At 35.4% G+C, this 17326-nt stretch overlaps 1 protein-coding gene and 1 long non-coding RNA gene across 3 annotated transcripts in view; one reads left to right on the top strand and one right to left on the bottom strand.

The window, feature by feature from the left end:
- LOC131683215 (acyl-CoA synthetase short-chain family member 3, mitochondrial) overlaps positions 1 to 17326 on the bottom strand; it is a 967052-nt gene that overhangs the window by 164823 nt on the left and 784903 nt on the right. The gene's annotated exons all lie outside the window — the stretch shown is intronic.
- The window catches only part of LOC131683219 (uncharacterized), a 97755-nt gene that overhangs the window by 8917 nt on the left and 71512 nt on the right, over positions 1 to 17326 (top strand). Inside the window, exon 9 of one of the 2 annotated variants that reach the window (XR_009304428.1) lies at positions 1341 to 2592. The exons of the other annotated variant lie outside the window; for it this stretch is intronic. This is a non-coding gene — a long non-coding RNA (uncharacterized LOC131683219). Of the gene's footprint in view, positions 1 to 1340; positions 2593 to 17326 lie in introns of those variants that run through there. 2 annotated transcript variants of the gene reach the window in all.

Genomic DNA, 17326 nt, shown 5'->3' with positions numbered 1-17326 from the left:
CTCTTTATTTTATTTTATTTATTTTCGATCTCATGCGTCATATTCCTCTGATGACTTCTCCGAGATAATTTAACATAAAAGGGCAACATTGCTGTCAACAATGATTATTCGCTGCCATCAGACGTCGCCAGGTTTTAGAAAAATTGAGATGTACTTTCATACTCAATTGAATCAGACAAGTAGGAACGAACAACAAACTGTAAGTAGCATATTACACATGTCTTATTTTAACATCATGCATATTTGTATTTACATATTATTTACAGGTAACACACATATCTCAGCATGCAACACTTCCCATACACACGTAAACATTCACACACGCAAATATACAAATGCTCGACAGGTGACTGGACCAAGTGCATTCACTCGTAGGATCTATCATTCAGGCCTTAAAAAGGGAGCTTCATTTGAAATAATGCGCTGATCGGCGAACGTGCGCAAATCATCATTCGCATCTTGACGAATTCATTCGTTCGTGCTTCAATATACCGTTCGTCATAAAAGAACGATTGCTGCTTTTTCGTGCGAGTGTTCATTTGACCGAAGCTGGCAGTTGGGCAGCTATCACTCCTCGTGTTGCCGACGCGATCACAGTCGTTGTAAACAACCAACAAACTTCATTCATCTTGTGCTACCGTTCGTATTCCCTTGACCACAAAGAGGTGTGATGCATTGCAATAGCATTCGAACGAAAATTTCGTTTGACATTTTGCTGCCATAGTTTTCGACTGTTTCGGCGATTGTGAAAAATAGCCGTGGATCTATACGGCATATTTTGCAATTCAATTCATGTAAATATGAGTGAGATAGTATCAAGAAGTTCAACTTATTTGTGGTGCAATTCCGAATTTATGATTTTAATAACCTTCACAACCGACTTTCATCATACAATACTACTTCAAGGTGAATCTTCTGACATACCATTTTAATAGACATGCTTTATGTTGGTGCAATGCATTAATGCTGCACTATCGAGTACGGTAGGTACTGTTTCTCGAATATAATATATATATATATATATATATATATATATATATATATATATATATATATATATATATATATATATATATATATATATATATATATATATATATATATATATATATATATATATATATATATATATATATATATATATATATATATATATATATATATATATATATATATATATATATATATATATATATATATATATATATATATATATATATATATATATATATATATATATATATATATATATATCCTCTGCATCTTACTGCACGAATGGCAACCTGGTATTAAGACTCTTCTAATCATAGCTTATTGTGGTTGTTCATATATATTCACAGGTTTGAAGGGGGCGAGTGGCCAAGTGTGTAATAAACAAACAAATATAATAAACGAGCGGCAGCGATAATATTATTGAAAATATTAGCTGGGTTACGTATATAATGTAAAAAATCCACCGATAAAAATTACATTAATGATGACGTATTTGGTGAAATAAATTCTTCTGCACATGCGGTCTAACAACAAACGTTATTGAACTTTTCCTGTAACTGAATATTTGTCTTAAAATGCTTCTAACTCGATCAGTAAAAATTTTATTATCATACCGTTGGTCCCATTAGACACATAAGCTAATTTTAGACTGAATAATGTTTTCCTATCTTTCAGCAGAAGGATTCAAGTAAGCATTTAGAACTAAAGTTGTGGAGATGTAGCATTAATGTAGATTAAGAGATTATAGACAACAAGAACAGTTTAATAAATTACAGTAAAAGTATTGTTTAAATATGGACAGTTACATAATTCCATTAACTGGATGTCGAGCGCAGCGCTAGCCTCGCGGTATGTTAATTGCACCAATCAAGTTGGTACTGAACGTCTTAGTCCACCAACCCATAAAGTGCTCAAGGGAGCATTATGTTGAGTCGAATTTCTACCAAGAAACGCATCATGATAGCCGTAATCACGCATCGTTCCTCGCGTCCCAAGATGCATAATACTGCACTTATGTTAATGATGGTCTAAACATAAAAGGGCCGAGGCATCGGGTAAACTGGTGAAGATTACAATAAGTGATTAGCTTGGCAATGACCATGAAAAAGGCGAAGGTACGACAATAGATAACCGTCGAAAGTGACGACAGCAATAATCATAAATAATCGTCAAAAAGGACGACCGCAACAAAGGGTGCGACAATAAGACAATTGTACATACCTACAGCTGCGCATGCGAAGGGTGACCAAAGAAAATAAAGATGATCTAGCGGCGGTCATAAAATAAAGTCGGTCTAAACAATGTAATGTATTCAGTTTGTTGATGAGTCAAGTTTTAATTGCATGCGCCGGAAACAACGGCGGCTGAATAAATTATGGTTTACCCGAGCTAGAAGAATTAGAAACTTGAATTGTTATCCGCCATCAAACGATCTAGCGTAGGGGTCCTAATTATCTGCCGTACCGAATGAACACACTATAGGAGTGAGCGAGAAGGGCGGATAGCTAGGACCAAACCATAGATGAAATTTTATGTTAAGAATTTGTATATATAGTTTTAGGATTCTAAAATAAAGTCAGTCTTGTTTATGAACACAAACCGTTGTGTTGATTTTTCTTTCTTTGCGTAAGTGGTGTAGTGATTCCATAGGGCTGAACCAGTACCAAGACGTCACACTGGAGTAGAGAAGTATCCTCATTAAATAAAAAAAAATATTTTCTTTCTCTTTCCCTATCCAGGTACAACCCGCTAGAGAACCGTAGCTATCATAAGTCGTACTTCCGGCTTATGAATCTACTCGTTTACTCTCCGGGTAAAAGAAACTCTAAAAACAAATAATTCTTTTTTTAACAATTTAAGGAAGCAAGTGCGAAGCTCGGTAACACGTCGTTGCTAAGCTAGAACCAAGTCGGGTCTAAATCCCAACGACACTGGAAGCTACGAGTGGATTATTCAACGGAACATTTCACACTTTCTAATGTTTCCTGGGATATACTGAGAGTGTTTATTTTTGATTTTTAATCGGGTTTTCCCAATTCATTTTTATCACGTGGAAAAAGTTTTAATTTATCGAAATTGTTTACTAAATATTTTACTTTATGCTAGGATAGGACTCGACAGCTCAGTCCCTGATGTTGAACAAATCTCGAACCAGCTCATAATTGGATAAAATAGACATTGTACCTCGATAGTACGTACACCTACCATCAAACTTTTTTTTTCGTTTGATTTTGTAAACTTCAACAAAATAGGACAAATTTTATGAAACTTCTATGGGTTTCTCCATACTTTAGCGAAGTTGTGTGCTACTTAGAGTAGTTCTGCAAAGTCCAGCAAAGTGTTTTAAACTTTGAGTAAGCCACAACTAAATCGTGGAAATCTAACAAGCATAAAAAATTCTGCAAGCTTTAAGGACGCCCTACAAGTTTAAGGAAAGTCTAAATTTTGGAGGATTGCTAACTTACAAGGAGATCCTTAAAATTTCAGATAATTTGTACGACACTCAGGTTAGTTATAGTTTGTTTTTAACAAACTTCAGAGCATCGTAATGAACTTTAAGGATGATGATGTATGGAATTTGGGAAATACTTCTGACTTTAAAGACTTTCTATACTAATAATTTCTATAGAAAGCTGAATGTTCACGATTTTCACACACATTTTACCAACGTCGGGAAATTCTGCGAATTGAATATTTAGAAATATTATTACAGTTTCAGTAGATGAACTGAACTTCAAGAAAATCCCACGATATCAAGTAAAATCTTTAGAATTTATAGAATGTTCGCGAAGTTTCAAGAATATTCTAAGGATTTATGGAATAAATTTAAACATCAGGGGGCATCTGCACATTTCATCACATTCTATCAAAAATGCCAAGTGCATTTCATGAAACTCACAATTAACTTCAACGAAGTATTTCGAGAAAAACTAATAAAATTAGAAACGTGACGAATATCAAAAAACCTCTTCAAGCTTTAGGTAACGCGCATATGTCCCACAAGGTACTGAAAAGTTTTACTAACTAAGGAAATTTGTAAAATTTTGAGATATTTTTCGAATATCAAAGAAGATTTTAGTCGATTATGAAGGTTTATATCTAGAGCGATGATAAAACGGTTTTTGATGAACGACCATCAAACATTATGTACATAAAATTTGAGTGCTGAGTCCCATACATTCTAGGAGATGCAATGTTTGGAATGGAATGGGTGAGATTCGCATGACTAGCGACTTCGATGGAAGCTGGTAATTCATAGAGCTGAAAAACGCATCTAAATGAGCATTTTCTCAATACCTCGTTTGGGATCTTGTAAACGGGATTAATTAAATGTATCCACTATGTTGGTGTGGTTTAAGAAATATTTCCTAGCGCAGTAAGACCTATCTTGTACAATCGAAAACTATGGTTTATATACTCTTTAGCTCATATGTCGGCATGATTTTAATTTAAAGTTATATCGCCTTTGCAAATATATTTAAATCGCCGTTTTCGGGGTTTTTGAAATTCATTAACGACCAAAAAGTGAAAGAAATAAAAAACAATCTGAAATCTTGTATGCAACTGAGTAGAATAGTCATCGCAACCACAAACTGGGAACTTTTAACCCACCAAATTTTGGGTTGTTCCTATAGTTTTATAAACTGTACTGTTATTATTCAAAGAATAAAAAAATACAAAAAATTCCTTCTGCTTCAGGAAAAACAAAAAAATCAAGAAAATCTTCAGGGAATTTGTAGGAATTTCAAGTAAATCTTACGAATTTCAGAGATTTAGGATAATTCTAGAACTTTCAAAAAGTCCTACGAAAATCAGTGAGACCAAAGAATGGACTCCATTTTCAACCAACCTGGTTGATGGAAACCATAACATTTTAAGATTAAGTACTCGGTGATAGGACAATTTATCACTAATGGGGTGATGAATTTTGTGATAAGTATTATTTTTGTAAACGTACACGTAGAATTTAAGGGGCGCTTAAAGATTTTGAAATCAGTGTAAATGATTGCAAAAGTAATTTCAAACTGATAAACTCAAGTGAATATTTCGTTTTACAAGTTTAACCACTACTGTTTGGGCCATCGAAATTAAAAAAAACAAAAATAAAAAAATCAATCCACTTAACGTTCAAAATCGGGCTGTTTAATATATTATGTAAATATATTGGTTTTAATGCTTAACTTTTACAATCTTTGAACATTTATTGATGTCTCAGATGATGATTCAGAACTGCAGGATTTTCACAGTCAAAATCTTCTCCGGAGAGGAATTTCTTGAGATCATCTTGACAACTGTTATTTTGTATTTTTCCTAAAACTTTTTCATGAGAACAAATGAATATCCAACTATACGCAAGAAACAACACTATATTGGTTTTTGTCCAAAAACATTACGTGAGTTCTGGGTTGTGGTTCCGAATAAGTAATTACCTCAACCGCGTACTAGCTTCGTCGTGTCTGCATAAATATATCTAGTTGAATCGACTAGACACTAGAATGTTGAACACAATTCTCTTTAAAACCCCGAGAATAACAAAAATTCAATTTCTCTTCCCTCTCGTAGACAAACGTAGAATTTTGCTAGACCCCCCGTTTCCCACCACAATGAGCCTAAGTGGTTTATAAACGGCTTCTAACGTTATTTTTTAACTTTTATCCTTTTTCATGCGGATCACATGAATCAGGTGACAAGGTATAAGTCACATCAAAAATAATTTCGATTCTTCTATAATGTCTAAGCTGACCTAATTTTACTGTTCAAGTCAATTTTCATGAAATTGGTTCATATAGAATAAATTTTTAATCTAAATAAGCAAAGTACAGTACAAAACCAATAGATTGCGAACAGTTTATATTGCTTTCAACAGGAATAAACAAAATAAGAATATGTTTTTTGCGTAGCAAATGAAGTGGATTCTGTCCTAGACTTCGTCTGTTATTTGATTTTTTAAGGAACAATTACAAACTTATTAATTACAACGTAGCGAATAATAATAATAGTAACGCAGAAACCGAGTAGTGAAAATAATCGTATGATTCCTAACCAATGTTGAAACATTATTTGGGATATTGGACAAAGAGCAACGCTATTTTTATTCAGCATGTTACTCATTCTATAAGCTGTTCATTTTTTATTGAAATTGAGTATGTGCTAATTCAAAATAAAGTAAGCAAAATAAATACTTATGTTTTCTTATCTTGGATTGGTGCAATAGTATGTATTTATAGCATACATTCAATAATAAAACAGCATTTACATGTTCGCCAGGTTCAAGGGCGTATTCAACATAATCTGAACTGGAAATGGTACACTGAAACCTCAACTTATTTTATTTTGCCAGTAGAATGTCCTAAATAGCTAGCTGAACGTTTATGATATTCGATCTACTGTATCCATTCTATTTGTAGACTCATTGTAATGTGTTTGAAATAACGATCAAAGGCTTTTCAAATTTTAAATATCTTCAAGACATTTATTTATTTCCCTCGTCGCTTAACTCGCTATTGTTGAATAAGGCGAATGATAACACTGTTGTTCGCAATATTTTAAAATACTCATCGATATATCATTTGCCGTCCTTATCAAATACGAACAACACGCTCATGTCAATTTCCACATGATTATTAATCTTTTTTTGTCAAATAAAAAGCAAAAGTTACACTGCTATGTTTAACTTTACCACACTGATATATGTTTCGAAATTCGTAACATAATATTAATATTCCTTTTAGGAATATGTATTACTATAAGTAAAAGCTTTGTTAGTGTATCCATGCGAACCAAGCCCGAAAAAAGCAATCCAAACAGGCAGTAAAAATATCAAACGAATGCTTTCGTCTGAACTTCAAATCAACGTGTCATGCCACCTTGTATTCATGGGACTACGAACGACCGGTAGCGCTGATCGATACATCAACGCAGTTCATGCTATTGTGAGAACGTAATCCAATGAAAGCTTTAAGAGCTATCCGCACTACGACGGGACGGGACGGCACGGCACGACATTTTTAGCTTCGGGTTCGCTCGGGTTGTTGATGTGATGGTGTTGGTAGCACGTCGTGCATCTGGCTAGAAAAATATCGTTGGGAAAGATATTCCTCGAAATGTCGTCGACGGCATTTTTGCCTCGCCGTCGGCTGGAACAAAGAGAGAGCGTGCGAGAGAAACAAAGCAGAGGCAAAGTGATACCGCTGCCGGTGTGGGACTGCATGTCGTCCGCACAGCAAGGAAAAATATGTCGTCGATCATTTTTGCTTCTCCAGCTCCACGTGCATGAACAGAGAGGCATATGAGGGAACCAAAGCAGCCGGTGCGAAATTGTTGCCTGCCGGGATTCGCGGATAGCTGTTTTGTTTTTCTTCCGTTTGCACCTTCTTCGCGCAGAAAAAAAAACAGAATCAGCAAATTTTGGTTTTAATTAACAATTTTATTGTTTGATATAAAGACTTGTTTGTCTTCAGATTCAGATTTGGTTCAATTAATACTATAGCTTGAAAACAACAAAATCATGATAAATTTAACCGAACAAACAAGATCGAAGAAACAAAAAAATAATCTGTAGCGTTAACCAAAGGAGAGAAAAGGTCAAATTTTGTTGAAATCAAACAAAGATTATGTTGCTTTTCAACCAAGGGATCAGTTCGATCTAACAAATTTTATTTTGATTCAACAATGTTTCTGTTTAAAATGCAAACAGAAGGATTTGTTGAACTAAACATGCTTACAAGATACACCCATTTCAATTTGAAACAGTCATTCGTCAAGTTTGAAATTCAACTAAACGTTTTGTTGTTTCAAAAAGGCCTGATTCTTCTGCGTGATGTTATCATTTCTGTTTGCGAACTAGATGTAGGTAATTCGAAATTCTAAAACTATGAAAATCTGCATACATAACTAGAGTTTTGTAATTTATACTGATTCTCGGACTTGGATATTAGGTTTGTTCCAGTACCAGAAGAAAATCCAGAATAAACAGCGAAAAAACCGCTATTTGCATTTTTTCTTCTCTTTTTCTTCTGATAGCAAACCAGAATAAAAAGGAGCAAATAGGCGCATTTAGCGTGTACTAGAGAAACCTTTCCTTTTCTCACATACCTCGAAGGAGGGAAGCGGAAATAAGCCTGTTTTGTTGGATTGAAATTGTGAGAATTACTGTTCAGACCTAAAATATGATTTTACTTAAAACTTTCGGTTCGGTTGACTTAAATACTTCTATTTGTATTCCAAGTAGACACTTTACTGATATTTCGACACAGATCTTTCAATAGGGCCAAAGTCGCAATGTACTCAAATGGAGGAAAATCAGTTTCAATATACGGCGATGCTTTTCTAAATGTAGTTTTTATTGTATGTATAAATTACTTTATGACCATGTTTTTCCGGAAGCATCTTTGATTAAACCTTATGACAATATAACAAAGAATTTAATTCCTATGTGCTTTTAGTGGGTAGAAACTAAAAAAATGCTTACGCCCAATTTGCATCCCAGTCGTGATTTCGCCCTTCAGCAACCACCATTTGCGGAAGGGCTAAACGGTGTACATAATTTTCAGAAGGGCGCGGTAAAAGGGCTAAACTGACTCTGTCTTGCTGGGTAGGGCTGGGTAAATGGGCGAGCTTGACAGTATACTTTTTAATAGGGCTCAGCAAATGGGCGCATAGAAACCCAATGTAAATGATAGGGCGCGTGCATCTTTTCTTCGAATTTCATGAAAATATCGAAATATTCGAATGTTTATGTGCAACAACTATCGAGTAGACATGATCCTAGTAGATATTGCTTATCATTTATATAATAGAACCGCCGTTTAAAGAATAATTTTGTGAATAATAACCGCACGCCCGGTTCTGTCAAAAAATGTAAGTTTAGCCTTTATATTCCATATGAGAAGAAGGGCCTAAGTCGAAATCTCGAAGAAAATGCATGTTTCGCCGTTTTGTTTTCTTTAATTATAAATCGAACTAAAAACCATTTTAACTAATTTTCACCTCAATCTTGTAGTATTTTTGTCGCATAATGTCATAATAGCGAAAACGCAGTTTGTTTACATTTGCGATTTAAGCCCTAATGAAAGATCTATGTCGATTTACTCATAATGGCTTATTGAAATAACGGACTTCTTTGCTTGCATTCATCGTATCAACGATATAAGAGTCGTTCAACGTCAGATTTACAACCAAAATTTTAATTCCTTCCAAACATTTTTCCTGCATTCTTTAGCTAAAAATAATTCACACGTATTTTTTGTTTTGGCTGAAGATGATATTTTTTCAAGTTATTAGGTTTTGAACTTGTTTAGGTTTATAAAATTAAACATTTTTCAATCACTGATAATTCGTAAACTATTCGATATATAAAAAACATTAAATAAAAAAGTTCCGTTTTCAAATGAGCTTACCGATGAAATTCACGAAAAAAAATTCGTTTGTTGTATAATATATGAAAACTGCAATTATTAGAAATAAATTGAATTTTTCAAAGCTGAACCAATTTTTTCAATTTAATATACGACAGGTTTCTTTTCGTTTTGGCTGAATATGGTATTTATTATGAGTTTTTGAACTTAATATAATATTTTTATACATTTCATGAAATTGAACATTTTTCAATCACTGATAACTCAAGAACTATTCAATTTTTGGAAAAAAGCATTAAATAATGAAAGTTGCATTTTCGCATCAGCTCACCGTCATTTTTGTATATTTCTTTTTATTATGTAACTTGTGTATTCTGCAAATATAAATCAAATATTTCATTTAGAGTTGAGCCAAATAAATATTTTTTTTTCATATTTTGATATCATTTATAATTATATTGAGAAGATTGTGAAAAAATTTCCGGATGAAATTCGAAGTATTTTACGAGATCTTTCAATTATAACAGCCTTAAGTTTAAAATATGAGTATTTTGATCTACTCCCAAATTATTGCACAATCTTTTTAATACGATTCTTAATATTTAAAGATATTAAGTAAAAAATTGGTCCAACTTAAAAAAATGAATTTGTTTCCAATGATTACAGATAATATAATAAGTTATGTAACAACAAAAAATCAATTGTTTTGGACGTAACTTTTTTTTATTTAATATCCATATATCGAATCGTTTCCGAGTTATCAGTGATTGAAAAATGTTCAATTTTATAAACTTCAAAAGTTCAAAAACTAATAACTTGGAAAACAACAAAACAAAAACAATTATTGTCATTTATTTTCAGCTCGAGAATGCAAATTTAGGAAGGAATTAAAATTATGGTTGTAAACCTGACATGGAATGACCTATAAGCATAACAAAAACAAAAAAATATGCAAAAATATTTAGTTGAACCAAAAAAAACATCGGTTGGTTCTAAAATAGCATTATTTAAAACAAAAATATTGCTGTTAGATTTTAAAATATTGCTTGAAAATGGTTAGACTGTGTTTGGTTCGATCTTTGTTGTATCACACAAATAAAAAAATGGACGTATCAGAGGTCGAGAATAATTGGAGTTCAAAACGCTAGATTTAGACTATTTGTGCGATATAAATACAATTTAGTTAGTGGAATGCGGCCGTGAGTGCTTTCATAGGTGAGAAAATTATTTCTAAATTTTCAAATTTTTACATTTTATAATTATTAAATTTTTGAATTCCTAAATTTCAAAATTCTTAAATTTAAAAATTTCTAACTTCTTAAGTTTTAGAATTTTTAAATCTTTAAATACCTATTTATAAATTCTTAAAATTTTGAATTGTCACAATTTTAAATTATTAAAAAAATTTAAAAAAATTTAAAATTTTTAAATGTTCGCATCTTTAAATAATTAAATGTGAAAAAATAAGTTTTAATAATATTTCAAGATTTTAAACTCTCAAATTATTATTTTTTAAGATTTCAAATTATTGCTTTTAAAAAATTTTCTGTTCTGAAAAAATTGCAATCTACAAGTTTTCATAGGAAAAAATGTCCAAAAGACTTTTTTCTAAAAACCACCGAATTCTGCAACTTTTGGCGAAGGCATAGTGCAAGAAAATTCTGGATAGTTTCAACGATGATTCTATCTAGATTACATTACAATGTGAATTTTTTTGGATTGAAAGAATTCTTTAATGCTACAACAATCATGTAAAAATTGTAATGTCAAACTGTTGTAATTGTTATGCTTATATATTGTTGATACGATGAATGCAAGCAGAGAAGTCCGTTATTTCAATAATCAAATATGAGTAAAGTGTCTAACTGGAATACAAATAGAAGTATTTAAGTCAACCGAACCGAAAGTTTTAAGTAAAATCATATTTTAGGTCTGAACAGTAATTCTCACAATTTCAATTCAACAAAACAGGCTTACTTCCGCTTCCCTCCTTCGAGGTATGTGAGAAAAGGAAAGGTTTCTCTAGTACACGCTAAATGCGCCTATTTGCTCCTTTTTATTCTGGTTTGCTATCAGAAGAAAAAGAGAAGAAAAAATGCAAATAGCGGTTTTTTCGCTGTTTATTCCGGATTTTCTTCTGGTACTGGAACAAACCTAATATCCAAGTCCGAGAATCAGTATAAATTACAAAACTCTAGTTATGTATGCAGATTTTCATAGTTTTAGAATTTCGAATTACCTACATCTAGTTCGCAAACAGAAATGATAACATCACGCAGAAGAATCAGGCCTTTTTGAAACAACAAAACGTTTAGTTGAATTTCAAACTTGACGAATGACTGTTTCAAATTGAAATGGGTGTATCTTGTAAGCATGTTTAGTTCAACAAATCCTTCTGTTTGCATTTTAAACAGAAACATTGTTGAATCAAAATAAAATTTGTTAGATCGAACTGATCCCTTGGTTGAAAAGCAACATAATCTTTGTTTGATTTCAACAAAATTTGACCTTTTCTCTCCTTTGGTTAACGCTACAGATTATTTTTTTGTTTCTTCGATCTTGTTTGTTCGGTTAAATTTATCATGATTTTGTTGTTTTCAAGCTATAGTATTAATTGAACCAAATCTGAATCTGAAGACAAACAAGTCTTTATATCAAACAATAAAATTGTTAATTAAAACCAAAATTTGCTGATTCTGTTTTTTTTTCTGCGCGAAGAAGGTGCAAACGGAAGAAAAACAAAACAGCTATCCGCGAATCCCGGCAGGCAACAATTTCGCACCGGCTGCTTTGGTTCCCTCATATGCCTCTCTGTTCATGCACGTGGAGCTGGAGAAGCAAAAATGATCGACGACATATTTTTCCTTGCTGTGCGGACGACATGCAGTCCCACACCGGCAGCGGTATCACTTTGCCTCTGCTTTGTTTCTCTCGCACGCTCTCTCTTTGTTCCAGCCGACGGCGAGGCAAAAATGCCGTCGACGACATTTCGAGGAATATCTTTCCCAACGATATTTTTCTAGCCAGATGCACGACGTGCTACCAACACCATCACATCAACAACCCGAGCGAACCCGAAGCTAAAAATGTCGTGCCGTGCCGTCCCGTCCCGTCGTAGTGCGGATAGCTCTTTAAACTCAAAGAGAATAGTGAAAGAGACGCAGAGTGAAAATCAGTCAAAACGGCAACACTCCCTTTACGATGATTTCAACACTAGAATTTGGCAACCGTTTCCAAAGGCAGCACTTTAAATGACTCCTATTATATTTTGAAAACAAACCTTTTGTCGATCGTTGGATTTGTTTATCAAACGATGTGCATTTCGAAACAAAGAGATGAAATAATTCTAAAACTTGTTTTTACTCATACATAGACTCTAGAATGCACCTTACAATCACGATTGCACTAAATTCTGACGAAAATTCAAATTTTTTTTTTGATAGATTTACAATACTTATCTCCTCCAACTCAGGCATGAGTAATGTTTATTTACATTGCACGATTGGTCTGCTCAATAAGGTATTTTTGGCTTCACACTATTCGTCTCTTTTCCTATTCTCTTTGTTTAAACTGCAACAGATTTTTTTGTGCCTCGCCCGAATATGGCGTTCATTCAAATGAACGCACTGCCCCCGTTGGTTCGATCGAATATGTTACGAAGGATTGCGCAAAAAGCAATGTGTAAAATGAAATCAGTCGCCGTTCGTGCGTTCACAAAAACGGTCGACAGTCGAGAGCACTAGTATCATTTATTAGTATCATTTCGATGATCGCCTCGATTCTACGAAACCAGTGCACAATTAGGCTGACAAGCTAGTTTGGTGAATGCACGTACCCTGGAATCCCCAGACACGACAGGACGAGACGGACAGATGACGGACTGGACTCGACGGGGCCTAGTTCAGAGTTTTAGGCATTCTTCAATGCACGGCTAGTGACTTCAAAAAAAATATGAATTCATACTATCAACCAGATGTCATATTAACAACTTGGTACAAATCAACTTAAACATTCTAGAAGAGTTCACATTTACAGTCCCATAAAAGAAATATTCATTCAAGAAATCTTCCTATCTACTAATCTCTCTTTCATGTACGAGCGGAATAATTCATAAAATCGTGGACACAGAAGAAGCTTATTAACAGAACGGAAAAAGGACTAACAAAGAGGAAAAAAAATTAAAATCTGAAATCTGAAGAGGAGATTTGCAATGGCAAAGGAATATGAAATAGCAATAAGCGGTAAATATCAGCCTCAAGGTAAATTATGGAAACGCAAAGGTAAGAATGCATTGCAACCAATAATAATAATAATGATACTGAATGATACTAAATAATTATTTTAATATTAAAAAAGGAGTTTAACTGGCGCCCATGCGCTAATTCGTCCTAGTTAAAATTTGGGTTGAGGGGGGCACGCATTTTTGGCCTAGGGCGAAATGCCGATCAGACCGGTTCTACACCAAAAAATGTACTATAAGTTATTATTTGCTTGTTTATTTATTATTCATTTTGTTATTATATTCGCTATAATTGTTCATTATAAAAAAAAAATCAAGGAAATAAGTACCGCACGTTTAGCATGTCAATACATTATACTAAAATTTGAGTATATTTCGTGACACCAACAAAAACGATAAAATTTTTGTAAATGTCAACCGTCATCGTTCTGTCACCGCATCATCATCGTCATCAAATGCGGGGTGGCAGGGTGCGAGGCGCGGAGGGTATGTGTTGGAAAGTGGACAGGGCAATGATAAAATCCACCGCCAAAACACAATGCGGTCTCTAATAGAAAATTGACCCGGAGAAGCGACGACCAGCAGCAGCGAGTCAGACACCCAATGTGACCGCGCGTTTCCGCAGTTGAAAAGTTTGTGTGTCGATCCGTAGGATCTTGTTGACCGTTCAGAACATCCACACGATCGCTTGGTTCTGTTCGGTTGTTCGAGCGGGATAAGTGTGGCTACCGGTTTTTGTGTATTAACGCCGTCCGACGCGAGTGCAGAAAACGGTCAGTGATTGGCAAGCCAAAAACGCCATTGTGGACGCCTTTACCCAAGTACTGGTAGGGTAGACCGAAAAACGTTAAAAATCCCGCTCGATTGATAGTGAGACACTCGTGTTTGAAAAGTGCGCGCAGTACCACTCTCCGGGTCCAAAAGTGAAACGCAGGCCTCCGATACAAGTAGGCCAGGTTGCTGCAGCATCCGGATTCCCTCGTCACCATCGCTCGACGCAAACTGCGTTTTTGTGTCTACCTAACCATCGGAGCCCGCCCCACATCCAGTCTGCTCCATCTGCTGCATGTCGACCACCGTCATCACGGCCGCAACGTTGCACCAAGAAGAAGGTTTAAGAGAAAATAAAGCGTATGTACAAAAAAGTGTTAAATGAATAATTTTCTTCCAATTAGTAGTAATAAAACTAATGTATGGTCTATATATACAAGTTGTGTCGTCCATTTTGTTCCTTTTTGGTACTTGTTTCCGCCGAAAATTAATTACGATTCGCTCAGTGACCATAGTGTGGGAAAAAAAGTCCGCCCAGTGTGAATTTCTCCAGGAGACAGTAGTGAAACGACCCTAATAGCTGGTGAGTACAGTGTGGCACCACCACCACAATAAAAACGTTACGATACCGATATGTAACAATTGGCGCCCAACGCAAAATAAAAGAAAAAGTGATTTGTTTCCAAGACCAGAAGCAAATCCCTTTTTCGTTGTGTCTCCCGGAGAAATTCAATTCACATTGTTCACTTCATTAATCGCGAAGTCATTGGGTCGATATCCAATCTTGAAGTGGATCATGAAATTTATTTATGATTAGTGGAATTGCGAATTGTTGCGAGTGATGAAAAAATTGTATATCTGGCACGCCGTCGTTTTTTGTCTGTTGGTGATAATTCTGTTATTTTTTGCCTTTTTGTACGATGGCAACGGCACAGCTCACATTCAATCAAGCTAGTGAGCTGCTGCAAGGTTTGTATTATGATATCAGTGTGGAGTTTTTAGCCGACGATGAACTGAATCATGAACTGATTGCCCGTTCTGTCAGTCTGTCTATCGTTCTCGATCGTTCACGAAAACGAAAGTGGCTACGAGATCAATTGAAGCTTGAAAGGGATGATTCAACGGGAAAATGCCCACGAAGAGTAGTGGGCGATTTAGAGGTGGAAATAGCGTTATGTATGCAGAGGATTGCTGAGTTAAAAGGTTGTTTGGAACAGGAGGATTTAGAGGAAAAGAAGGTTTGTTTTACTAGAATGGTACATGTCGGTATGCGTTTAGTGACTGTGTTAAGGGACTCACGGGGGTCGGCCAACCTGCACAGTCAGTTGCAAAATACGGTAGTTGAGTTAGCGGAGATTGTTGATAATTTCTTTCGGAGTACGGCTTCGTCTTCACAGGGGGATCAGCAAGAGGGAAATGGTCTTTTAGCTCTGTTGGATGCAGACAAAGCAGATGAAAATCCTAGACCGAGAGTTTCCGTTCTCAGTCAGGATGATCTTGAGTGGATCCATTCGTTGCAAGCGAGAATTGTGGATCTAGAAGCCGATTTAGCTCGACGGAGAGAAGTAAAAGATGCTGTAACTCAAACTCTTCCCGATCATGCTCAATTTGCTTCATATTCACAACACCCCGATACAAATTTCAGAACATTTCAAAACTATAATTTTCCGCCTATAAAGCCTTCCAATTCATTCGATACTTCATCTAGTTACCATAATTTTCGAAATATCCTAGATCGTACATTACATTCTAACAATATATTAGTTCCCAACAATTCATACAATATTCCCTATCATCCGACGAGAATTTCTAATCCTACTGGAGCAAATCCAGAAATGTACAACCATGCTTCGGCTATCCCATCTTTCCCTAAACGAAATTCACCTCCCATGTATAGTGGTGTTCTACACAATCCGTACCCCGCACCGTACCACAACCGTCACACTCTTCCTGTGTCCAAATGGAACATCACTAAATACAGTGGTGACGATCAAGGGCTGAAGCTAAATGAGTTTCTGGAAATTGTACAGGCTTTATCCCAAGTTGAGCATGTGTCGGAGGTCGAGCTTTTCGAGTCGGCTGTGCATTTGTTTGTTGGTTCAGCGCTCAAGTGGTATATGGCACAAAGAACCACTGGTAGATTGATGAATTGGCAGCATTTGGTATTTGAATTAAAACGCACCTACATGCACCCTGATTTGGACGCGTTGACCAAATGAAAATTTACCAGCGTCGTCAACAAAAACATGAATCTTTCCAGGAGTACTATTTCGAAATCGAGAAACTGTTCAGAACCATGAGTGTTCAGATTCCCGATTACGAAAAAGTACAGATTCTACAGCAGAATATGCGAGTAGACTACAAGCGACAAATGACATTTATTCCGATAGTCGACCTTGAAACACTTGTTGCTGCTGGACAGAAATTAGATGCATTAAATTTCTCGGCATACAACAAGGTTTTCGGGACGGACAGGAATGTCCAAGTGGTCGAAAGCTCTGAAAACAATTCGAAGAAAAAAAAACAAGAACCAATCCCAGACTCAACTGGTGATTGATCAAACCGCAGCAAACAATTCACACACATCCACTAATTCGTCTCGTCCCAATCAACTTCCCAACAAAAACAACCAATCCTTACCGAACACCCAAACGAGTCAAAATTCGTCTCAAAATACCGCCGGACCAGACCCGGTCGCGGTGCCATCTGGGTTCAATTCTCGTTCACAGTTCACGTTGGAAGAATTGATAAACACGCACATTCCCCCATCGACCAACACCTGCTACAATTGCGGGAGGATTGGTCATCACGTAGCGATGTGTAGACAGCCCCGGGGCATATTTTGCAGTACGTGCGGTCTTCGCGGTTTTCCGACTAACTATTGCCCGTTTTGTTTAAAAAACGGACCAAACGCGAACCAAAATCGTCGTTCGCAGACACCCAACGCGTAAGTCAAGACCGTTTT

The sequence above is a fragment of the Topomyia yanbarensis genome, chromosome 2 (genome assembly GCF_030247195.1).
Source record: "Topomyia yanbarensis strain Yona2022 chromosome 2, ASM3024719v1, whole genome shotgun sequence".
Classification (NCBI taxonomy): domain Eukaryota; kingdom Metazoa; phylum Arthropoda; class Insecta; order Diptera; family Culicidae; genus Topomyia; species Topomyia yanbarensis.
The sequence above is the reverse complement of the archived record's forward strand: the minus strand, read 5'-3'. Positions and strand labels throughout refer to the sequence as shown.